The following is a 25227-nucleotide window of genomic DNA, read 5'->3' on the forward strand; positions in this document are numbered from 1 at the left end:
TAGTGGAATTAACTATATGTAGTTTCTGAAGCAGTCAACCTAAGCATAAATATATATACAACAAATTTAACCACATGGAATTTCCTTGCTTCAGGATATTGTGATCGTCTTAAAAGGGACCCTCTTTTTAAAAAGTATTTTAAAATTACTACATCCTGGGAGTTACCATTGTGGCGCAGGGGAAACGAATCTGCCTAGGAACAATAAGGTTTCAGGTTCGATCCCTGGCCTTACTCAGTGGGTTAAGGATCCAGCGTTGCCGTGAGCTGTGGTGTAGGTTGCAGACGCGGTTCCGATCCTGCGTTGCTGTGGCTCTGGCGTAGGCCGGCGGCTACAGCTCCGATTCGACCCCTAGCCTGGGAAACTCCATATGCCACAGGAGTGGCCCTAGAAAAGGCAAAAAGACAAAAAAAAAAAAAAAAGCTACTTTAAGTATCCCTGAAAACAGCCCAGATCTTCCATTTATATGTATTTCTTACTTTCTTTGAACGCTTATTGCTGTTTCTGTTATATAGTCACATTCTGCTGATAGCTATGATTCCAGCTATAATTATAAATACAGGTTTCCCATCATAAGATTATAAATACTTTGACCTTAGCTATTTATCTCCACAGACCCCATGGCATAGCTTAGCAATGGTACCTAAAAATAGTACCATCTCAATAAATATTTGTAAAACGGGATTGAATTGTTTGGTTAACTCTTCGCCCTTAGCCCAATTGGGTGGTATAGGGTGTTGGGGAAGAAGGTGGTGCTGAAAATCTCTTACTTGATAGTCAAAAAAGAAAAAAGAAAAAAAGAGAAAAAAAGCTTTCCCCCTGGACAGTGAACCAGGATGGTTAAGAAATCAGTCTCTGGCCTTAACATATCCTGGATTCAATCCAGATTCTGCACTTAGCAGCTATGTGACCTCAGGCAAACTACTTAGCCTCTTTAAAATCAATTTCCCAAGTGTAAAACAAGGGTGGGAATAATAGTACCTTCTTTATAAAGCAAACAGTAAACATTCAGTTATTACCATTTTCAGTATTTTTTATGGGGGTGACTGTCACTACGACCTGTTTCTGGTCAGAAAGCTTTGATGGTAGCAGCTGAAGTCAGGAGTTCTTGGAACCAAGGCTCAGACTACTTCTACTTCCAAGCCACTATTTGCTTGGAAGGAAGGAAATAAAAAAGCCATGAATGAAACTCCAGCGAGCCTTCATTTCCCACTGGGAAAGAAGGTTGAATAATCATGATTGTTTTGCCCAAGTCTGTTCATTGCTTCAAAAATAAACATTTCCAGACTGACACCAATGCTGAGAGCCACAGGGCATACTTTTATTTGCTATTTGGTACTAATCATTAGTGTTCTTAAAATGTTATTTAAAAAAAAAATCTGTCCAATTATCTCATTATAGTCTCAATAACAAATGGACTATTGAACTTAAAACATTAGGAATTTTTCCAACATGATACAGTGAGAAAGAGCACTCAGCTGACAAAAGGACATGGAAAATTTACAATTTCTCAAACAAAGTTTATGAGCAGCCTGCATATACCATGAATCTCTGCAAAACTCAGGAAGCAGAGAGTTAATGACTGGAAACTGCTTGTCAGTTGTGCTGGAAATTTCCACTGTTTGCTTTGTTGGCTATGCAAGGGGTTATACATGGAGAAGAACTGTGTTCACGTGTGTGTGTGTGTGTGTGTGTGTGTGTGTGTGTGTGTGTGTGTGTGTGTGTGTGTTGCCCCTTGGTAAACCCTTTGCAAAGCTATGTCACATTCTGTTTTCCTTCCAGCTTTGTCTTCCAGCTTCTCTGGAGTCACCAGAGGGCCCCCTCGTGGTTGGTTTGTTGTATAACCAACACACCGCTTGTATCAGCCTTACTCTGAATCTGACCTATTAATAGTTCTCTTGCAAAAACATTATAAGTGATACTTGTTAATGAAATAGGTTTTTTTAGAAAATGAAATTAAGTACATACTGACATGTATAAACATAGTAATCTAGATTATTTGAGAGTTTGTGAAGAGTGTTAGAAATTCAATCCCACAGAACAGAAAAGGACCTAATAGGGTAGTTGGGCCAACCCCCTTTTTAAAATTGTAGAGGATGAAATTGAGGCCCAGAGAAAAGAAGGAATGTTCCCAACGTCACAAAGCTGATTACAAAGTCTGTCTTTCGGACTAACAGTATTTGGTCAACCACATAAAGAGTAGAAACAGAGTGGTTACCCACTAGAGTCAGGACCTGCAAATTAAAGAACAGCACAAGCCCTTGGGGAGGCATGTTTGGGAAACAGAAATACCAATATGGCGCATTTAAAATCTGTTCATGAAGCAGCAGCACTGAAACCAACATGGCAGAGCTGACATGTTAAAATAAATGCCGATGAAAAGAACTGATCTGCCTGCCTGCCTGCCTGTCTACCTTCGAGGAGAATGCAGACCCAGGGGAGGACAGCTAAAGCCAGGTGTCGGGGTGTGGCCAAGAACAGAGCAATGACACACCCTGGACCCCAGGCGGCTGGTCTGTCCAGGGCTAACCCACAGGCCAATCTGAGGCAGAAATATGGACAAATTTGGCTGATAAGGGAAAAGAATGACCAAAGGAAGAGGCAGGGTGCTTCTGCTTGCACTGTGGGTGCTGCCATTTTGATCTTTGGGGGATTCTGGAAGTGTCTGAAGAGTTTCTGTTTTTCTCTCCAAGCCATTATTACATGAAACATTTTCTCAACCTTTTCACTCGGTCTTTTTATTTATAGCAACACAAATGGTGATCACATTGTGCAGAGGCTGTGCTCCCCCAGCCTCTGGGAGCATCACAGCTCCTGTAACATGACTCCCTGAAGTAGAGGGGAGGCTGGAAACTCTCCTGGCAGAGAGCAAGGGGGCTTCCCAGGGCCAGCTTTGCAGGGAACTCTCTGGAAGCACGTTCAGTGGGGTCCTTCCCAGAGCGAGGGGCGTGTGGCAGAGAGAGGCTGGCTCTGCACAAGAGGGCCTGGATGAGCTGTCCAGACTCTCTATAACCACCAGCTTTCATGCTTTCCCTGCAATCATGTCAGGCTTATCAGCGGTACGACAGGAAATGCCTGCGGTCTGGAATGGTCAGCGAACTTGCACATTAGCCTCTTCAGGACTTTCCCAGACCTCCCTCACCACCAAAGGAAAAAAAAATTCACCCCCCACCAGCAGCCAGGAACCGGAAATCTCTCCCATTCTAGAGCCATTTCCCGGGGTTATGTTTATCTCAAATTTCCAGAGGAAACTACTGGAGCTCAGAGAGGTTAAGTGACCCTGAGATAATCAAGCGCTCAATCTGGATTTTCAAACTGGATATTAGTGTCTTTTTTTTTTTTTTTCCGGCCAAAGTATCTTCTCTTATCACTTCCATGAGAAAGAGTTTATCGGGTCAGCTCTTGGGTCTGAGAGAGATTGTGTCGGGCAAGGCAGGGACACTTTTCTGTTGAGAGAGGAGCATTAGAAGGAGTGTTTCCACCTAAGCTACGTCAGCTGCAAGCTTCAGCTCAGCTGGGTTTCTGGGTCACAGAGCAGGATGGAGAGAGGATCTGGAGAGACAACTAGAATATATCCAAGAGAGTGCTGTGATGGGCACCCCACCAGAATCCTGTAGAATCGGGGTGGAGCAGCTTGGCAACCAAGAATCAGATTGCTGGCTGTCATAAGAAGGGAGAGGAAAGGTGCTAGCAGTCCAACATAACGAATGTCCATCACAAACTCCTAGGGCCAGCGCCTATGCCCAGGGGCTGTGCACAGATCCTTTTACACCCTGGATGAAGCCTGATGTCCAGGCCCACCATAGCCAGGTGGAGGTTCATCAGGCTGGAAGACCTGGCTCTGTCACTAGATCTCTGCCCACCAGAGCCCACCATCATCTCTCTCTCTCTCCTCTCCATCTCCACCCACGCATTGCCAGGGAGGAGGGTGGGGGCTTTGTACTGCCATGAGCTCCATTGCATTATGTGTCTTCTCTTTCTGCATGTGCCTTAATTTGCAGCATGAACCTGGCATGCAGCCTAGAGGTCTGTACCAAATAGTTGTTTGGTAAAAGTTTGGTGATAAAATACTATTGAGTCAAGGTAGAAGAAGGGTGTGCCTTTTCCTTAGTCCTTTAAGTACTATGTCTCCCCATTCATCCGCTCATTTAATGAATGGAAGAGAGAATAAAATGCATCTGGTGGGGGGGGGGGGCGTTGGTGAGATAGTTAAAAATATTAAACCTCTGGCCTAAGCATCAGGAGCCCTAGGTAATGGCCCCTGCCCAGTAGTCTGTGTGGAACCAAGGCTTCTCACTCAATTTCTCTGTCTTAGATGTGCTTCACTACTAATTGAAGTGCTTTGTGGCTTCTCAGCCTCAGCACCATTGATGATATTTTGGGCTGCATGATTCTTTCTTTTCGAGGAAGGGAGGTGTCCTGTGCATAGCAACCCTGGCTTCTACCAACTAGATGCCAGCAGCAACTTCTGCACCCCCAAATGGGACAACAAAAAATGTCTCCAGACACGTCCAAATGTTCCCTGGGAGACAGAATTGCACCTACCCTGTAGAACTACTAGACTAAATGGCCTCTGTTTAAAAAAAAAAAAAAAAAACGAAAAACTTTAGGACCGCACCCACAGAGTATGGACGTTCCCAGGCTAGGAATCAAACCGGAGCTGCAGCTGCCAGCTACAGTCACAGCCTCAGCAATGCCAGATCCCATCTGCATCTGTGGACCTAGACCATAGCTGACGGCAACACCGGATCCTTAACCACTGAGCAAGACCAGGGATCAAACCCACATCCTTATGGATACTAGTTGGGTTCTTAACCTGCTGAGCCATGACAGACAGTCCTAAATGAGGTCTTTAAGACAGCTTTGCTCTGCCAAATTAACAAGAACCCAGATTCCTTTTATCTTGGTGTATTTATTTGTTTATTATCTTACTTTTGGCCAGGGCTGTGGCCTGCAGAAGTTCCTGTGTCAGGGATCAAACCCACACCACAGCAGTGATAATGCCAGATCTTTAACTCATGAGGCCACCAGGGAACTCACTTTATCTTTTTGGTTTGCCATTCAACAGGCTATCTCCCATGCCTGGTGCAAGTTGCAGCCACATTCTAATCAGCAAGATGGAGGAAAGAGGATACAGGTGAGAAAGGTTACATCCTTCCCCTTTAAGGGTTTAGCCTGTAATTTGCATCTGGAACCACTCTCATCCCATTGGCCAGAAATTGGTTACAAGTCCATATCTAACTGCAAGGGAGTTAAATATAGTTTTTCTTATGGGCTGCCATGGGCCTAGTTGGATTCTTTTAAAAATCAAAGATATAACTATTCTTTTCCTATTTAAAAAAAATTTTTTTGGTTAGTGGGGAGAAGAGTTTAGGAGATATGTCCTTAGCTGAGTTGGGGTGGTGGGAGGCAAAATCCATTTCCCTCTATTCTCTTTATTTCCTTCATCCCTTCTAACCATCAGAGCCCCAACACCAGCTGTCTGGGTCATAGATACCCAGAAGCCTTGCCAATCTGGCCATAGAGCTCAGAGGTGGTTGAGTTCACACTGAAGAAAACTCTGAGCGTCAAGTTTCAGTTTCTCAATAGTTGTAGAGAGAAGTGTGTCAGTGCTGAAGGCTCTGGGAATGTGTCTGAAGCTGTGCTTAAACAGGCTTGTATAAGAAGAGAGACGGAAGAGGATCAAAGAAGATCAACGTGAGCCCTGAAAAGTCAGAGATTCTGCCCAGAGCTGGATGAGTTCTGACAGCAGCGGAGGGAGCAGCTAGAGGCAAGTGGAGAACCAATATTTTTGGCACGCTGATGGTGACATCACTGGCTTTGTCTCTGGGATTGTTGCCCACTGAATGAATTGATTCTTGCTTGTTTTCCTCTCCTAGATTAGGGAGTTGTATATGATAAAAGAGTGTTTTCTCCTGTGTTGGCTGATAATTGCATGGCAAAGATAACTTCTTCATTGCACTTATTACAGAGAGTTAATATAGCCAATTTTACAATAAATAATTACCGATTGCAGTATATAATTACCTACTGTAATATATAATTACATATTGGTAAAATTTATCTAATTAATATCATTTTCCCTTGATAACACTGTTTTTTAAAAAACCTATTAAAAAACCACTCAATATAGGGGGGAAAAGTGCTAAATTGAATTGCATTTGGTTCCTAGCCCAGGAAAACCAGGATGAATGAGGCAGTGTTTTTCTCTGTTACAGAACAAAATGAGCTTTCTAAGTTAGGGTTTGTTGATTCTCAAGCTCTTAATTTCATGTGTTTTGAGTAGGCTGTGGCTGTGGTGATTGCATTATTAAAGTTTTTTATTGCGAAGTATCATACACTAATGGAAAAATGCACAAAACAGAAATAAATAATCAAAAAGTAAACACTCATCTGTCCATCCAGGACAGGAAATGAAACACTACAACCCTGAAGCCTCACTCATACCCCTTCCCAACCACCACTCTGTCTCCCCGCAAAGGGTAAACACTGTCTTGACTTAACAGTGTAGCCTGGTTTCACCTATTTTGGACTTTCTTTGAGTAGAATCATACATTTGCTTAAGATACATGTCTTTAGAAGCAAAAATTTGGTACTTATATATACCACTGGGTCAGTGAGATGAGATATTTGAAATGGGGGGACTGCCTCAAAACCCACAGCCCAATGGTCCATGAAAGTTCATTCTAGGTTCATGCTTATTCTCCAGAAGAAAGAACAAGGTTGATGGGCCAGTTCCAGAGACCCAGAAGCTCTTCCTGGAAACCAGCAACTTCACAGCAAATACAGTATCTAAGTTATCTTTGGGAAGAATCAAGGAAGATTTTATAACCAATTAGGCACTGACAGATGGGATTTAGTGAAGAAGAAGGAGGAGGAAGAGAAAAAGGAAGAGGAGGAAGAGAGGGGAAGAAAGAAGGAGAAAGATTGAAGGTAGAGAGAGGGAAGGTTTTGGCTTCTTTCTTAATCATTTTAGGAGTGGTCATTGGATAGAAGCATCCATAGTAAACCTGATTTGCTTACAGATCAATAACTACTTGAACCAAGAAAGAGAGAATAAAAATTTAAAAATAAAGAGTTAGAGTTAACATCAGTCAGCTTTTAGGGAGTTTTGCTATGTAACAACAAACTTCCAAATATCAAGAGCTTAATAAAGTCTTTTTCCTTATTTATCTTACTTCCACTGTAGTAGGCTGCAAATCTTTTCCTTGTGTCTTTTTCTTCTGCAGAACAAGCTTAAAGAGCCATTCTGATCTGGGACATCTATTCTTGAGGCAGAAGGAAGTGAAAACGAGGTGGCAGAGCCACTCAGTAGCTATTGAAACTTTTGATTGGGCCTGCCGTGTGTCATTTCTGTTTAGATTTCCTTAACAAAGCCATGTCACTTGGCCACATTGACACTTGTCTTTTCTGGGAAAGCAAATAATAGGGAAAAATGATGACTGTTTATAAGGGTCATTTTCTAATCAAGATCAACCAGAAATTATCATATGAAAATCAGAGGGCAGGAGAGGAAATTCCTCCAAATTCAGTGAACCTCAGCCAGAATCTATCCTTTTTAGTGGATTATTTGTGTAAGAAAATTCACTAGACAAACATTCCTGTTAGAAGCCCATACAGTCCCTGTATGAACAGTGACTTCTGTGGGAAATATCTTTTACTCGATGCACTAGGTTTACAATAAATTCTTTGTTTTCTTGGAAAACCTGAAGAATTCTAAGGGTATAATTCAGATGAAAAGAAGAGCTATAGCCTAATCCCTGCTTTGCACCCAGGAGCCTCTGCGTACAGGCTGGATTTTCAGTGTCTCTTCTGTTCTATAATCTGCCTTTTGATGGACTTCTCTGTGAGGATATAAACGATCCATCTTAAAGCAAAAGTCGACTGTGATGTATTTTCAGAAATTTCATGATATCCTATCTTTGCTGACAACATGAATCCTATCTTCATACTGAACAGACAAAATCATTCCCTGTGTCTTCAGATTTTTGCAAGGACGTAGGGGCATAAGCTTTCTTAATTCCAGCAACACTTTTTTAGTCTTGTAGAAATTGTTTTCTTGAAACTCTGTTTCTCTTTGAAATCAGCATTTTTTGCCTACTTTTCAGTGACTCAGCCTGATGGATTATCTGCCTTACAAGTTGAGTCAGGAGACTTTGGGGAGATTATAGCAGAAACTGGATTTCAGATTTCAGAAAAGCAAGTCTGACACCTTCTGGAAAGCCTGTAACTGTTGCACTTACAAGTAGTTCCTTTGTCAGGGATAGTAAGATGGGTCCTAGGAACCTCACTTAGAAGAGGGGTTTCCGGAGTTCCCGTCGTGGAGCAGCGGATATGAATCCGACTAGGAACCATGAGGTTGCGGGTACTATCCCTGGCCTCATTCAGTGGGTTAAGGATCTGGCGTTGCTGTGAGCTGTGGTGTAGGTCACAGACACAGCTCAGATCTGGAGCTGCTGTGGCATAAGCCAGCAGCTGTTGCTCCGATTAGACCCCTAGCCTGGGAACCTCCATGTGCCATGTGTGTGTCCTAAAAAGCAACAACAACAAAAAAAAGAGGGGTTCCTGACCTGAGTGGGATTCAGGGCTACATGAAATTAGATGGGCCAAACCTTGCATCTCTATTTCCATAAATTTCTTTTGAAATTAACACTTAAAGAGGAGTTCCCTGGTGGTTCAGTGGGCTAAGTTGTCACTGCTGTGGGGCTAGATACTGCTGTAGCATGGGTTCAATCCCTGACTTTGGAACTTCCATGTGCCATGGGCATGGCCAAAAAAAAAAAAAAAGAAATTGAGCACCCTTTTCAGCTACAAGTATAGGCAATCAAATCTATCAGGATTATTAGTGATGTCAACAATAGAAATCACAGATATTTTTTAATCTCAGAGCACAGGTATCTCAAAGTGTCATTTATGCTCAATGTTTCTACGAAATCACAACAGACCTACCAGCAGATTTTATTATTTAGTGTGTTAGTAGATAAAAACATGTATTAATATTTCATATATTTAATTTCTTATATTTGGATTTTTAATATTTCAGTATAATTAGTTTCCTTTGATGTTCCATGTATTTCTTTGTATGCCTTTTTAAATTATTTTAAGAAAGGGTTTATTGTTTTCACCAGACAGCTAAAGGTTTATGGCACAAAAATAGGTAGGATTCCCTATTCTGGGGATGGAGAAGGATGAAAGAAAATGTAGAACAACTCTCTTTCACTAAAATGATGGCTCTTTAGTTCTTGTGTATAGAACTAAATGGCAAGAGTTTCTTTTTTTAACAAAAAATTTTTTCTAACAAAAAAGTGTTCTGGAGTTCCCGTCGTGGCGCAGTGGTTAACGAATCCGACTAGGAACCATGAGGTTGTGGGTTCGATCCCTGCCCTTGCTCAGTGGGTTAACGATCCGGCGTTGCCGTGAGCTGTGGTGTAGGTTGCAGCCACGGCTCGGATCCAGCGTTGCTGTGGCTCTGGCGTAGGCCGGTGGCTACAGCTCCGATTCAACCCCTAGCCTGGGAACCTCCATATGCCGCGGGAGCGGCCCAAGAAATAGCAACAATAACAACAACAAAGACAAAAGACAAAAAAAAAAAAAAAAAAAGTGTTCTGATGTCATATTAATCATCAATGTACAAAATATGTGTTTTATTTTTCTTCTCATCAAACCAGACCCTAAATATGTGGTGAGAAAACTCCTCCATCTCTTTATACTCTACTCCTTCCAAACAGCACACACACACACACACACACACACACACACACACACACACACACCACATTGCACAGGACTGAATTACACCTTGAGAAATTAGTTAAGACTATTCCTATTTGGATATAATTTATCTAAATGTAAGTTCAAAATTATTTCCAAAAAAAAAAATGTGACCAGAAGAGTTTGGATATCCCTATTTAAAATTCCAAAAAGAAAGTTTTTGAATTAAAACTCGAAAGAAAAAAAAAAAGCCTATTGTGGGTTCAGAGGCATTGGAGGAAGAAGCGCAGTGTTGGCCAAATTCAGTTTTCTTATCCAAGGAGAAACATAACTCTAATGTGGGAAAGTGAGAAGAAGACACTCGTGGTTGCAATGGATATTGAAGGATTGTGGACCAACTCTCTTTGTCCATCTTAGCCTGTCTCCCCAGACAGACTGTGAACCCCATGTGGTCAAGAACTCTCCATCCCCAGCTGCCAGGATGGGTAGGGGCTCAGAAAAATGTTTGCTGGATTAATGATTTCAAAGAAATAAAGAACTAAGGGGAATATGGTCTCTGGTTTCTAGCACAAATTTTCTTTGCCCCTTAGCATTTCTCAGTGATGGGTAGATATTCCAAGATGCAAAGCCACTCTCTGTGTGCAGTAGAATTCAAATGACAGCAACAAGAGCCTGAGTGATAAGCATCAACTCTTGCAGAATGCTGGAAGTCCCTCCCCACGCTGGGCCTCCATTAACCTTTGCATGTTACCTATATTTGTTTCTGGTTGTCTCCCACTATTAGCTGAGGAATTTCTGGAAGGGAGACACAGGATCTTATTCAGCCTGATTTTCCTAAAACCTGAAACAAAGATGGAGACAGAAGAAAGAGGCAGGGAGCAAATACTTATGAGCACCTACTCTGTGCCAAGTGCTTGATATATGTTATCTGGTTTTCACATTAGCCCTCTGAAAGTTAAATTGCATTCCCAAGGTCACACAGTAAGTAAGGGATTTGGGGTTTGAATTGAGACTTTTTTTTTTTTTTTCTTTTTCAGGGCCACACACGTGGCATATGGAGATTCCCAGGCTATGGGTCAAATTGGAGCTGTAGCCGCAGGCCAGTACCACAGCCACAGCAACGTGGGATCCAAGCCACATCTGTGACCTACACCACAGCTCATGGCAACGCTGGATCCTTAGCCCACTGAGCGAGGCCAGGGATCATGGATACTAGTCAGATTTGTTTCCACTACGCCACGACAGGAACTCCCCATGTCCTAGACTCTTTCTACTACCCCACAATGTGTTAATAAATGTGGGACACATAAGTTAGCTGATTAATTGACATAACGTCTTCATCAAGATGCTCAGATGGTACAGTGCTCACCACTGCACAGGGAAGCCCACTTCATTTTCAAGGTCCCTAATCATTAACTGTCTTTTATCGAACTAAACTATTTCCCTACACCTTGATTTACAGTGCTGCTTCTTCTCTGGAGTTACACAGGAATACTGTAACCCCCTTCCACAAAATCAGCCTTTAGCTTATGAAGGCAATCACTGTGTGTCTCCCCCTCACAAAGCAGTCCTTTTTTCCTACACCGAAATGACCAAATCCTTGCAAAGAGCAGAAACAAAACTTGATTTTAACCTTTCTGTCACGGATCCTTTGCCTTATCTGGCCAGAAGGCGCTTGACTTCTAATGAGTAGACTCAAATGGGATGCTTTTCTGGCATCCTCTTACGCATGAAAACACTACAGTGGGAGTTCCCTTCATGGCTTAGCGGAAACGAATCTGACAATCTGAGTAGCATCCATGAGGACGCAGGTTCCATCCCTGGCCTCGTTCAGTGGGTTAAGGATCCAGCGTTGCCACGAGCTGTGGTGTAGGTCGCAGATACAGCTCGGATCTGGCATGGCTGTGGCTGTGGCGTAGGCTGGCGGCTACAGCTCCGATTCAACCCCTAGCCTGGGAACCTCCAAATGCCAAGGGTACAGCCCTAAAAAGACAAAAAAAAAAGAAAAAAAGTGACAGTGAAACCCCATGGCTTGTTCCCTGTGAATGTTCACTTAGGCAAGTAACCACCTGGCACAGGTCTAGAGGAGGCTTGTGACTCACAAGATGCCACCGAGTGGGCTCTACCAAGAGGACCTTTGTCCGTTTCTCTCAAAATACAGTCTTTAAAGCCTGCATCAGAATCATTGGAAGTTCACGTTAAAATGCAGATTCCTGGGCCAACACAGCGCTCCTAGATCAGAATTCCTAGGATGAGACCCAGACTCCTTACTTATTAATGAACCCTCCCTCTCTCAACGATTCTAATACGTGTGCCAAGCCTGGAACTTCAGACTAAAGCAAGGCTGTGTCTGAGTAACGAGGAGGTTGCCTTTTAGTGCGGCGCATGTTGGGGGATGGCAACCAAAGTCTGTCCACTTATATAAGGAACGTTTTTCTAAGTAGGATTGTCAATATTTGTATAAGAAAAGCAAGAGCCTCTGCCAAGGGTATTTAGCAGCAATCACACATAAAACCATGATAAAAAGATTGGCTCCTCTAGGTAGTGGAGGTGCCCTAGCAACGTAGGTGGATATCTGCCCCAGCAGATGGGTCAGATGAAAAACTGGGTCCTAGTGTTAGCTTGGACCCATCTGGGTACTAGGCCATTCGGGATAAAGGGGTTTCTGCCAAACTCCGTGTCTCCTCTGGAGACTGAGGCTTTGTGGGTGACTGTATCGCTTAAGAATTTCTGAAATATAACTTTCTATCTCCACTTCCAATCTCCCCTACTAAAGGAAAAGATATTTTATCTACATTGAATAAACCCTGAAGTTCTTTATGGCTCAGATGATACTTTTAGGGATGCATTTAAAAAACACACAGTCCATGAATCAAAAGTAATGAAAAGAAATTCCATTTTCAGTTGTGAGTTTTTTGGTTGGTTTTTTTTTTTTTTTTTCTTTTTAGGGCCATAGGTGTGGCATATGGTACTTCCCAGACTACGGGTCAAATCAGAGCTACAGCTTCCAGCCAACACCACAGCCACAGCCAGCAACGTGGGATCTGAGCCACATCTGCGACCAACACCACAGTTCATGGCAACGGCAGATCCCCGATCTACTGAACTAAGGCCAGGGATCAAACCAGCATCATCATGGATACTAGTTGGATTTGTTTCTGCTGTGTCACAATGGGAATTCTTCAGCTGTGTTTTTTAAAGAAATCAAGAGAGAGTCAAATCCAGTCACTCAGCAGTATTTAAAACCCCCTTTCCCATTGTTTCTCTCCCATATGTCTTAGCTGCCCAAAGGCTCTTTCTCCTCACTCTCAGTTCTCTCTCTCTGGGAGAGCCTTCGTACTGAGTGGAGCTGAAAGGTCAAGTTCAGGGGAGGGGAACCCACAAAGCAAAAGCCTTCAAAGGAATCAAGTCCTGAATTCTTGGGAAGTCTTTTCTGAGGGCCATTGTAGGACCTATCTGGGACGTTTTCATCTTCCCTAAAGAGGGGTCTTACTGTTTGCTAGATCGTTTCCATCCCTGTGCTTTCTTTCTTTTCAGGCTTGCATGTCTTTAAAAGAGATAGAAGCCCCCAGACAGGCCACCGAGAGGATAGACGGTCATGAGCAGGGCAGTTTGTATATTTGATTTGGATGATGTACAATGGTTCCTTTCACGTGTCAGCCTGCCTGGGCTAAGAGATGCATGATAACTGATAAAACATGATGTCAGGGTGCTTCAGGAAGAGATTAGGGTTTGACTCAGTGGACTGAGTAACAAATATTGCCCTCGCCATGCAGGTGGGCATCGTCCAAGCTGCTGAGCCAGGAATAGAACAGGAAAGTAGAGGAAGGGCACATTTGCTGTCTGTGTTGAGCCAGAACATCTGTCTTCTCCACCCTCAGTCATCAGCACTCCTGGATCTTCGGTCCTGGGACTGCAACCCAGACTTATACCAGTGGCTCCCCTGGTTCTCAGACCTTTGGACTTTGACTAAATGGCAACACCCCACAGGCTTTCTTGGTTCTCCTGCTCACAGGTGGTAGACGGTGGAGCTTCTCAGACTCTGTAATCCCATGGGCCAGTTCCTCTGATACTCTCCTCATACCCATGTCCACACACGTCTCTCTACATCTATATCCTGTTGGTTCTGTTTCTCTAGAGAACTCTGACTAATACAAATGGTCAGCACACATTTTATTCTCTTAATTTCAACTGTTCTCTTAAAATTCAGAACACTCTTTTCTGGGGAACTGCTTGATTCTACCCAGCAGGTGAAAAGACCAGAGAAAACAGCAAACAGTCCAGAAGGGTCAGCAAGTGGTCTCATACCCAAAGAAGATCAAAGAGCCTGGACTCTGAGCTCAAAGCAAAATATTTGCATTACATCTTGCTGAGAACATCAGCATTGTGAAGAAGGACATTAGGATGTAAGAGACAAGAAAAACCACTGGAGGATCCTGGGAATAACCAGGCATAAGAAACGACGAGCTAAAATGAACGGCTAGGTTTTTCCAGCTGTGATTTCCTAAGGAGCCACTGGGACCAGAGGCTGGACAAGTTGCCAAATCTTAGGATCCCAGTCTACTGAGAAGATGATCTAACCCTGCTTCTCACTACCATTCCCGGCAATGATTGTGCAAAAATGCAGATTACGTCTATGCCCTGGAATTTCTTCACCAGGATGACCCTGGATGAATTTTGCATTAAGAAATCCAGATTTACAAAATGGAAATTATTTGTGAAAAATCTTTCAGTTTAGAGAGTTACCACAGGAATATTCATGAGTGCACTTGAAAACTGTGATTCCAGGTACGAAACTCTGATTTACCCATAGCTTTTCTAGAGCACATCTCCTGCTTCAAAAGAAACACTGTAAAAAAAAAAAAAAGTCCCCAAGGCGCAACCACATACAGCAGCTGAGTGGCCCAACTGGGAAATAACTGCAGAACCCCTTCAGACAAACTGGCTATGGCAGAGTGACCTGGCAGTTACTGAGTCCCTGCCAGCTCATTTGTGGCCAGTATTTTTCACAGATGCTCCCTGGTGAGTAGCAATTTCCGGATATTTTTCAAATGATTTTCATTCTGCCAGCTGGGCACAGTTCAGGGAATACAGCTTGGAGAACTCAGCCGGATGGACCAATCAAAGATGCTTGCCAGCCTGATTTGGATTAGACTGGATTGTTTGAGCCTTGCCCTGGGGTTGGCACACCCCCTGTTTTCCTCCCCTGTTGATTTCCATCCTCCACCCTCCCACCTCCCTCATCCCCTCTGCGCCTGTTATGAGCTCACCATGCAGCCATCACATCCCCTCCCAGCACGTTCTCCCCAGGCTGTCCCCATTAATGGGCAGGCGATTAGACAGAGTGAGAAGGATAGTCTAGGAATAGGAAAATTTAAGTATAAATCCAGTCCCCAGTTGTGCCACTAACTAGCTCCATGGCCTTGGTCAAGTTGCTTAACCTTTCTGTGTTTTAGTGTCTTCTTTGTTTAAAAGAGAGTCTATCACCCAAGTCTCACATAAGGCCTGGACCAAGTCATCCAAGTCATTCAGTTAAAGTTGCACATCTGATGATAGCCTACACACCCCCCACCACTAAATATGTTTCAGAGCTATTTCAGGACATAGGATTTCAGAAGAAAAGCCATGTTGGAGTTCCCTGGTGGCCAGAGGTTAAGAATTGTGTATTGTTACTGCTGTGGCTCAGGTTACTGCTTTGGCTTGAGTTTGATCCCTGGCCCTGGAACTTTCACATGGCAAGGGTGTGGCCAAAAAGAAAACAAGAACATGTTAGTTGCATGGGCCTGCTTCAGCGACAGACTAAACATTAAATTCAGAAGAAGACATGTCATCTATTATTAATGCTGCTTGGGGCAAGAAGAGGCTGAAAGAAATGCAGCAGCTATAAAAATCAATGGTGAAATGGAATTTATCACTTCTGTGTCAGTATAACCTCCCAGGACTTTTCCTCCAGGGTCCCAGGGTCCTGAATAATGAATAGCGAATCAAAACATGCTCTCTGTGACCTTCGGGATAGGTGGAGATGGAAGGAAGATAAAAGAATAAAAGAAAGAAGAAAAATTTGGGAAAGTTTAACTTTACTATACTCTAAATTAAAAATAGTGTTTTCTCAGTTATAAAATAAAGACATTTAGAGACTGTTGAAAAATATAAGTCATAATATAAAATCATTCATAATAGAAACAACCCCTGTCAACATCTTGACTGCTTTCATTCACCTTTTCTCATCTGAACACTATGAAAACAGTTTCCTTTATTGTTTTGAAGTGTCAGTCTCAGCCTCAGTCATCCTCATGGAAATCTCTGAGTCCTAGAGAATTCAGAGGACCCGCACTACTTTTGATTTTTTTCCCCCATAATTCATCCTTAACCAAAAGGAAAAATAATGCCAGCAGGTGATTATGTGACTATGTGGCAGAATTAGAGATACATTTAGAGAGTTAAGATTTGTCAACAAGCCTTTGTCTGTAACTCTGTTTTCAATATAGGTGCAATGTACATCTTTCCAGTATGCACTTTTGGCTTTAAATTCTTCCATGGTTCCCCATTGCACTTCTGATAAAAGTCACACTTCTCAGGAGGACTTTCTGGGACCATCAAGGTCAGAATCCTACCCCTGTGGCTGGTATTTGTTTGCACTCCTTTTACCACCCTCCCCAGCACTCTTGGCTCCCACAACACCAGTTCTTTGCCCAGGCTCTTCCTCTTCCTGAATCCCTCTTCCTCTGCATTTCAGCTATGGTTTATTTTTTTGCCTTTCCTACTATACTCTGAACCTTGAGAGCGGTGACTAGCTGTTTTGCACACCACTGTCTTCCCAACCCCAAGCATAGGATTTTTGCAATAAACACTCTTGAATATATTAGTAAATGATAGCCTTAATCTACAGTAATCAAGAAAGCCCTTCAAGAAAACATATGGTACTATCTTTCAGAGTGAAAGATTTATAAATGATGAGCACTATGAAGAGAGAGAGAAATACAGCCCTGCCTGCCTTTTTTAAGCTTTGGAAAGTTGATGTTGAAACCTTTATGTAGCTTTGCAGTGGCTACTGTGACTGTTAAACTTCCCCAGAGTAGGGTAGGAACCAGGGAGATGATCAATACTAGCCCTGTGTGCACTCTGACCCCAGAGAGCACCAGTAACCTTTGCATTCCACCGTCTTACTCCTCAGAGGGTTAGCAGAAGCAACCTGGAGCATTAATACAACAAGGCTCTGTGATGCAGGCTCCTCGCTGTCACTAAAACATGATAATGATAAGCCACACTCGCAGGAAATTTCCAGTTATTGAACAGATAGAAAACTGGGGCTCAACTGAAAGTAGCACGAACTCCAAAGTTGCACATATATGGTATACTAAGCACTTCTCTATAGATGCAGCAGCCAATTCTGTCTTTACAATGATAGTAAAGGGGCTTTCATTCTTTGGGTGAATAGCGCCTTACTTTCCGGGAGGGAGTCAGAGGAAAACTCAAATAACAGAAGGCAAACATTATCAATGGGCCCAAGCATCTGCCTTCATCCAACCTGCAAATGCAGCAGCCCACTGTTCCAGGCTGGTTCTCTCACTGCCTTCCAAAACTGTAGGGGGAAAGAGGGAAAGACCACATTGTAACCCAACAACCCTAAAGGGAGGGGCAGTTTTGGTCATCCTGTCATATTCCTACAATTACTTAAAATGCACAGTACAAACTTAAACTAAATCATGGTTGTTATTGTTCTGTAAAAGTGTAAAGTTCCCCTCCTTTATCATTAGAGAAAATAAAATCACCAACCAACACACCTTAAGGAGATACTTACCTGCATGGATTCATCTAAGCTCCATGACCATTCTTTTCATGCTCTGCTTCTACTGTTCTTAGTCATATCATGCTCATTCCCAACTCCAAGCCATTGCTCATGCTGACCAGATACCTGGAAGAAATACCTTTCCCTCTTGCTTTCACATTTGTCAATCCAGCCTACCCTATGAGAACTAACTTCTTACTGTTTTCTAATATCTTCCATAATATCTCTCGTCCACATTGTCTTCCGTATCCTGCACTTCTTTTGCCCTTATAACCAACATCTCTCATTTTGATGATTAATTATACTCTGCTTTGCATTGTCTCTTGGCTGTTCCTAATGTCTCTCTTGACCCCTTAATAGATCTTTAAGTCCCTAGAAGTAGGACACTCTGACTTAAACTTCTTTGTATTTTAGTATAGTGCTAGCCACACAAAAAAGGTTGAAAGATGTAATTATTGAAACCATCATGAAACTAATGGTGAACAAAATATAGATCATAGTGGTAGAATCCATAACATTTAATTATGGTCTGTTAGGAAAGAATGTATTTAACAACACATAGACTAAAGACCAGCCAGAGGAACCTATGTTTTCTGGAGTTTAGTGTGAAACTACTTATGAACAATTTTCTTTAGCTAGTTGATTTAAAGCACATTTTTATAAAAGTGATATCTGGTAAACTTGCTTTCATAGTTCAGCATTACCTGAGTGCCTATTGTTCCACTTCTAAGTAATATTTCAAAAGACTTACGATACTCACACAAAACAGATTAAAATTATGGTTATTCATACAGATTATGGACATCTGCAAAAACAATACATCTCTCATGCTTAATGATGGGACTAGAAGATTTCCTACTAAGATTGGGTACAAGACAAGAATGTCTTATCTCACCACTCTTTTTCAACATTGTTGTGTCAGTGCTAGTTAATGCAATGAGACAGACGGAATATAAATTGGAAAACAAGAAACAAAATTGTCTTTGTTCATAGATGACATGATCATCTATGCAAAAAGTCTGAAACTGACAAAAACACTCCGGAACCAATAAGCAATGTTAGCAAGGTTGCAAGATACAAGATTAATATACAAAAATCAATTGCTTTCCTATAAACAAGTGGAACTTGAATTTTAAGACACCATACCATTTACATTAGTACTCCAAAAAATAAAATCCTTAGGTATAAAGGTAACAAAATACAAGATCTATATGAGAAAAACCACAAAACTCTGATGAAAGAACAAAATAAATTGAGAGATGTTACATGTTCATAGATGGGGAGACTCAATATTGTCAAGATGTCAGCTCTTCCCAATTTGGTCTATAGATTTAATACAATTCAGATCAAAATCCCAGCAAGTTATTCTGCAAATGTTGGCAAACTGATTCTAAAGTTTATACGGAGAGGGAAAAGACCCAGAATATTATAGAACAAAATCAGAGAGCAAACTACCCAATTTCAACCTTTACTATAAAACTGCAGTAATCAAGACAGTGTGGTATTGGCAAAAGAAGAGACAAATAGATCAATGGAACAGAACAGAGAGTTTAGAAATAGACCCACATAACATAGTCAACTGATCTTTGACAAAGGAGCAAGATGATACAATGGAGAAATGATCATCTTTGCAACACATGGTGCTGAAATAAGCAGACATCAACATGAAAATACTGGATCTGGACAAAGGCCTTATACTTTTCACAAAAACTAACTCAAAATGGATCATAGATCTAAATGTAAAACTATAAAACTCCCAGATGATAACATAGGAGAAAACCTAGATGAGCTTGGGTATGATGATGACTTTTTAGATATAACACTATAAGTTAAGATCTGTGAAAGAATAATTGATAAGCTGGACTTCATTAAAATTAAAAGCTTTTAGGCATTCCCATCGTGGCTCAGCAGTTAGCAACACAGCTAGCATCTAGAGGATGCGGGTTCGATCCCTGGCCTTGCTCAGTGGGTTAAGGATCCAGCGTTGCTGTGAGCTGTGGTGTCCGTTGCAGATGTTCCTTGGGTCCCGTGTTGCTGTGACTTTGGCATAGGCCGGCAGCTATAGCTCCAATGTAACCCCTAGCCTGTGAACCTCCATATGCTGCAGGTATGGCCCTAAAAAAAAAAAATTAAAAGCTTTCAGCCTGCAAAAGACCACCATGAAGAGAATGAAAAGATAAGCTACAGACTGGAGGAAAATATTTGCAAATATTTCACTCAAAATATCCAACAAACTCTGAGAACTCAACAATAAGAAAATAAACAGCCCAGTTTTAAAAGTGGGCAAAAGACTTGAGTAGACATCTCATTAAAGAAGATATAGAGATGAAAATTAAGCATATAATTAAGCATATGTCATTAAGGAATTGCAAATTAAAATAACAATGAGATACCACTACATACTCATTAGTATTGCCACACAATGCCATTGCAAAACAATGACACCACCAAATGCTGGTGAGAATGTGAAGCAACAGGAACTCTAATTCATTCTGGTGGTAATGCAAAATGGCACTTCTACTTTAAAAGACAGTGTGATAATTTCTTACAAAACTAAACATACTCTTGCCATACGATCTAGCAATGGTGCTCCTTGGTATTATCCAAAGGAGTCGAAAACATTTGTTCACGCAAAAACCCTACACGCTGTTGTTTACAATGGTTTTGTTCGTGATTGCCAAAGCTTGGAAGCAACAAAGATGCCCTTCAGTAGGAGAATGGATAAATAAACTGTGATATATCCAAACAATGGCATATGATTCAGAGGTAAAAAGAAATGAGCTATCAAGCCGTGAAAAGACATTAAGGAACATTAAATTCATACTACTGAGTGAAAGAAGCCAGTTTTAAAAGGCTACATACTGTATAATCCACATTCTGTAAAATTATAGGAATTGTAAATGGATCAGTGTTTGGCAAGGGTTCAAGAGGAAGGAAGGATATACAAGCAGAGCACAGGGGATTTTTAGGATGGTGAGATTACTCTGTATGATACATGAAATAATAATGGTGAATACATGTCATTATTCATTTGTCCAAACCCATAAAATATATGACACCAAGAGTGAAACCTAATCTAAACTTTGGAGTGTGGGAGCTAGCGATGGAGGCTCATCTGTTGCAGCAAATGTCCTACTCTGGTATGGAATATTGTATATAAATGAGAGAGGATAGATGGGAAACCTCTCTACATTCTGCTTAATTTTTCCATGAACCTAAAGCCGCCCTGAAAAATAAAGTCCATCTCTTTAAAATATGGAATGGAATTTTATGAACACAGAAACTGTATCTTGATCTTAAGACTTTTTTTGCAGGAAAAGAAACTGGGTCCCTGTGACCTAACAGAATGTTATATTTCCCTCCTGAAGGTGGCGCTTGTGGGCTACGGTCAAAAAATGCTTCCCTTATATGTTAAGAAAAAAAAAGGAAAAAACCTTTACCAGACAGTAAAACAACTCATAAAACTGTCATGAGTAATTCCAGCAGCTGGGCTGAAATGCAAGGCCGCCCACAGCACCTCTGCTTCTCTGTGACAGAGGTGAGCGTTTATAGATGAAGATTATGGACTTACCTGTGGACACTGAGACTCGTAACTCAATTCACAGGTGCCTTCGAGCTAAAAGAATATTTGCAGAGCTCACCCTGGGATTTGTTACAGGCACCAGGAGGACCACGGATCTTCCTGAGAGTCCTACAGAAACAAGAGCTCTCGGACCTGCACAGAACCTGTGACCAACTTATACTCAGCATGCAAACAGTCGCCTTGTGTGGGAACTATTTGAACTTGAGGAGGGAAATTCCCTAATTAAAAGGTTCCTAAGCCCAACTTCTGCATACGCATTCCTTCTAAAGCATGTTAAATACGGAGACTTCTGGACTTCGATGTCAGAGATCTAGTGCCAAGAGCATCAGTGGAGTCTAGGAACCTACATTGAAGAAGTTTTCTATTTTTCTATTTCTATATTTTGTCTTTTTGGCTTTTCTAGGGCTGCACCCACGACATATGGAAGTTCCCAGGCTAGGGTTCTAATTGTTGCTGTAGCCACAGCAACGCAGGATCTGGGCCATGTCTTTGACCTACACCACAGCTCATGGCAACGCTGGATCCTTAACCCACTGAGTGAGGCCAGGGATTGAACCTGCAACTTCATGATTCCTAGTCAGATTTGTTAACCACTGAGCCATGAGGGGGACCCCAAGAAGTTTTCTAGAATGGGAAATTACTCAGCTATATAAATAACACTACTGACATAAGAAACAACATGGATGAAATATCAACAACAATATTCTGAGCAAAAGAGGCAAGACACAAAAGAGTAAACACCACATCATTATGATAATATGTATATATTACACTATGTGATTATATATATGTGAAGTGCTAAAATAAACACAACTATCTGTGCTGATAGAAATCAGACTGGTGGTTGCATAGGGAAGTGGGTTAAACAGTGGACTGACTGCAATGGGGCAGTATACATTAGTCAAAACTCATCTAACTACATTTTAAATTATGTGCACTTGATTGCATATAAATTGCACCTCAGTCAAGTTGATTTAATAGGATACCTCTTGGGTGATTCAAATGTGCATCCAAGTTTGGGAACCACTGACCATTTGCTGATGATCACATCTTCAGTGCATTTGAGTCATATGGGGCTTCTTTTTTGGCATTTCTACTTCCATTGAGAGAATTTCTGAGCCCCAGGGCACCATCAAGAACAAGCTGTCTGCCTTCTGAGTTTTCTGTATGAGAAACCAAAGCTCCAGAACGTGGAGAGACTTTTTCAAAGCCAGACAGTGAGATATTATCAGCAGGTATCACATAAGAATCTTGGTCCTGTCAGCACTTTTTCTTTTCTCTCAGTATCACACTGTATTCAAAGGAATAAGAAAAGGAAATGGCCAGTAAGTGTTCCTTGCTCTAATTTAGCTTCTTTATTCTCCATTGCTGTGTCTAGGACAAAGCTACTTGGTTACCTGAACCAAAGAAATGGAATGGTTGAAAGACAGGATTCAGGTTTGTTCACTGACTCATTTAACTAACAATCAACCCGTATTTGTTGAGGCCTTGCTAGTCACAGTTCTAGGTACAAGAGATTCAGTAATAATCAAGGCAGACACGACGATCCCTGCCTTCAAAGAGCTTATATTAGAGTCCATAATTAAGAAATAAATAGGAGTTCCTGTGGTGGCGCAGTGGTTAACGAATCCGACTAGGAACCATGAGGTTCAGGGTTCGATCCCTGCCCTTGCTCAGTGGGTTAAGGATCCGGCGTTGCCGTGAGCTGTGGTGTAGGTTGCAGACGCGGCTCGGATCCCGCGTTGCTGTGGCTCTGGCGTAGGCCGGTGGCTCCAGCTCCGCTTGGACCCCTAGCCTGGGAACCTCCATATGCCGCTGGAGCGGCCCAAGAAATAGCAAAAAAAATAAAATAAAAATAAATACATGAGCAAGACAACTTCTGACTGTGAAAAGCACTTGAAGAAAACAAACAAGATGATTGACAGAGTAACCGAAAAGGATGGTCAATTGTAGCTGGACTCATCAAGTGGGCTGCTCTGAGGGAGTGACATGAGGAGCATGAGAGGAGCCTAGAGATGGTGAAGTTGGAGGCAGCGCTCTTCAAATACTTCAAGGGCTGTCACACGAAAGATAAAACTTGTCTCAAGTTGACTCAAGGGGAAGCAAGTACCCATGAGGAGAAGAGACAGAGGTCATATTACGATCAGGTTAGGGACGAACTTTCCAACCGAGCAGAAAAAAAAAAAAAAATGATACTTAGTTGAGGACATACTATGTCCTAGTTTCCTTATATGTAATATTTCGTTTAATTCTTATTAAAAAAAAAAAAAAAACTCTTGGTGGCAGGTCAAACAATGCCCATGGGCAGGAGAAATTTCCCTTTCCCAAGAGGTATGGACACTCAGGTGGAATAGTCATATACTAGGACTTCTGGAGACGGGATCTGTCCTAAGGTCTCTTCTCGTTCTAAGCTAATTTAAGTCTGAAGAACTTATGATTAGCAAATTAAGACACCTATGGATTTTAAAGGTTTAGTGTGCAGAGTGGCATCTGCCGACCTATGGAACCCTTTGATCTTCCCAATAGTCCTGCCCTGGGCCAGCCCTGGACATACAGGAATTGCCCAATTTATGTTCATTGAAGTGAAATGAGCTCCCTGGCTGAGGTAGAGACAGATGAGCTGGGGGGTCCCTTAACCTTGTGGCTCTCAACCCCTGCTGGTGTCACCCACATGATGCCATAGAAACCATTGTAAAAAGCAAGAAAGAGGAGTTCCCATCATGGCTCAGTGGTTAACGAATCCAACTAGGAACCATGAGGTTGAGGGTTTGACCCCAGGCCTCGATCAGTGGGTTAAGGATCCAGCGTTGCCGTGAGCTGTGGTGTAGGTCACAGATGTGGCTCAGATCCTGCTTTGCTGTGGCTGTGTTGCTGTAGGCCAGCAGTTGTAGCTCCAATTAGACGCCTAGCCTGGGAACCTCCATATGCCAAGGGAGCAGCCCTACAAAAGGCAAAAAGACAAAAAAAAAAAAAAAAAAAAAAAGCTAAAACTTCTTGAACAATGACAGAGTGTTTCCAGTTTAACTAAGCTTTAACCATAAATTTAACCACAAAGGAAGGCCTTTTGCTGAATATCCTCCAGGAGGAATGCGGCAGAATGGCATTCTAATGCCTTCTTCAATGAGAAACCAGAATATGGCCAAGAGCTACCTACACTCAAGATGGGTATCAACAGGAACAGAAAGGGCAATGAGCTGACTGTGCTCTAGAAATTCTGGCTGGCTCACTTCTCCACATTAAGAGAAAAGTTGCTTGATGTACTGCAAGAAAATAATGCATGTATGAGAAAGTTGCCTTGATTGAAAAGCTCTTTTTTTTAATGATTTTTATTTTTTTCCATTATAGCTGGTTTACAGTGTTCTGTCAATTTTCTCCTATACAGCAATGTGGCCCAGTCATACACACACACACACATATATTCTTTTTCTCACATTATCCTACATCATGCTCCATCATAAGTGATGAGATAGAGTTCCCGGGGCTGTACAGAGGGATCTCATTGGTTATCCACTCCAAATGTAATAGTACGCATCTATTAACCCCAGATTCCCAGCTGATTGAAAGGCTCTTAACAGGAGTCTTTCCAGAGAGACTGATAAGTCTCTTCCACTGAAGGTCCTGCATGGAAAAGGAAAAACATGGATATCTTGGATTATTTGACCATGACCTTGAAGGCTAATGCAAGAAATAAAATAGATGAGCTCAGGATTCCTTTCATTCTGTGAGTCATGGCTTTGTCAAAATCACCCAATTACTGGAAGTTCCTGTATGGTGCAGCTGGTTAAGTATCCTGCGTTGCTGCAGCTGTGGTACAGGTCTCAACTGTGATGCTGGTTCGATTCCTGGCCCGGGAACTTCCACATGCTGCGGGTGTGCCCCCTCCCCCCCCCAAAAAAAACCTTACCCGATTACTAACCTGCTTGGCTCTGTGTGGAAGACAAGGTTCAGGCGACAAGATTGGAGAGGGCGATACAAAACGCAGAATTCCCACAGGCCAGACACACTGCCATCACCTCTGGATGTCTGCTCATCACCCCGCAGCTTTGTCCTCTGTTCCTCATCCTACCCTAAATTTTTGCTCTACAAGACCATAAACTACTCTAGGGCCCAGACTCCCGGTGTGTGAGCACAGAGAGACAGAGGC

The 25227-nt window shown here is 42.1% G+C and overlaps 1 long non-coding RNA gene across 8 annotated transcripts in view; it reads left to right on the top strand.

The window, feature by feature from the left end:
- Positions 1–25227, top strand: part of LOC100515693 (uncharacterized) — a 226806-nt gene that overhangs the window by 131453 nt on the left and 70126 nt on the right. For 5 of the 8 annotated variants that reach the window (XR_014831165.1, XR_014831161.1, XR_014831163.1 and 2 more), the window contains exons 4-5: positions 5069–5137; positions 5654–5770. This is a non-coding gene — a long non-coding RNA (uncharacterized LOC100515693). Of the gene's footprint in view, positions 1–5068; positions 5138–5653; positions 5781–6709; positions 6934–20868; positions 22700–23812; positions 24982–25227 lie in introns of those variants that run through there. The other 3 variants (XR_014831167.1, XR_014831162.1, XR_014831168.1) reach the window with 3 other exon arrangements.

Source organism: Sus scrofa, chromosome 16 (assembly GCF_054392235.1).
Source record: "Sus scrofa isolate SSC_HxYL_T2T_F1_AM1 chromosome 16, Sscrofa_HxYL_maternal_Yorkshire_Landrace_v2.0, whole genome shotgun sequence".
In the NCBI taxonomy this organism is placed as follows: Eukaryota; Metazoa; Chordata; class Mammalia; order Artiodactyla; family Suidae; genus Sus; species Sus scrofa.